We start from the raw sequence: 807 nt of genomic DNA on the forward strand, positions 1-807 counted from the left end.
AGAATTCATGGAGTTGGTGACAGAGGATGGAACTAGAAAGTGTCTAGTAGTACAATTTGATTGGTATATATAGTACATTCAGGGGAGTAAGATGAAACAAAACTGATAGGGTAAATTGGAGCCAGGTTAACTGCTAGACTGGGTTTGTATTTTGTTCTATAAACATTAGGAAACTAATGAAGGTTTTTGAGGGATATAGTTAATTCCCTATTTTAAGGAAGATTAATTTAGCAGTTGATTGAAAGGGGGAGATTTAACCCCTCTAGAGGTTAGAGGGAGAGAGAAGCCATGTCAACTAAAATCATAAATGTCAACAGTTTGTTCTAGGGATCAGTGTCTCTTGAACATGAAAATTTTGGAGATCTTAAATAATGTCTAATATTTACTGTCACTAATTAGAGAATCTGGTTCTCCCCACCTTGTGGGTCAAGAAAAATCATATAATGTTCTTTGGCAACCAGAAATTTGATAGTTAATCCTTTTCTAGGATCCAGTATCAGTAGCCCCTAAAAAATCACAAAAATCATCAATTAAATATACTTAAATTAAAGTTAGACAAACAATTTTTATGTTAGGAAGGGAAAAAATCAAGCATTTATGTAGTGCCTGTTATTTGCCAGGTGCTTTACAAATCTCTTGTATGATCTCACAGAAACCCTATGAAGCAGATGCAGTTATTATCATTATTTTGCCATTGAGGAAACTGAGCCACGTAGAGGTGAAATGACTTGGCCAGGTTCATATACATCTTCCCAGTCTCCTGGGTTTGCAATCTAGGACTCATCCTGGATTCCTTGGTATCTCTCA

This window comes from Antechinus flavipes, chromosome 1, assembly GCF_016432865.1.
Source record: "Antechinus flavipes isolate AdamAnt ecotype Samford, QLD, Australia chromosome 1, AdamAnt_v2, whole genome shotgun sequence".
NCBI lineage: Eukaryota > Metazoa > Chordata > Mammalia > Dasyuromorphia > Dasyuridae > Antechinus > Antechinus flavipes.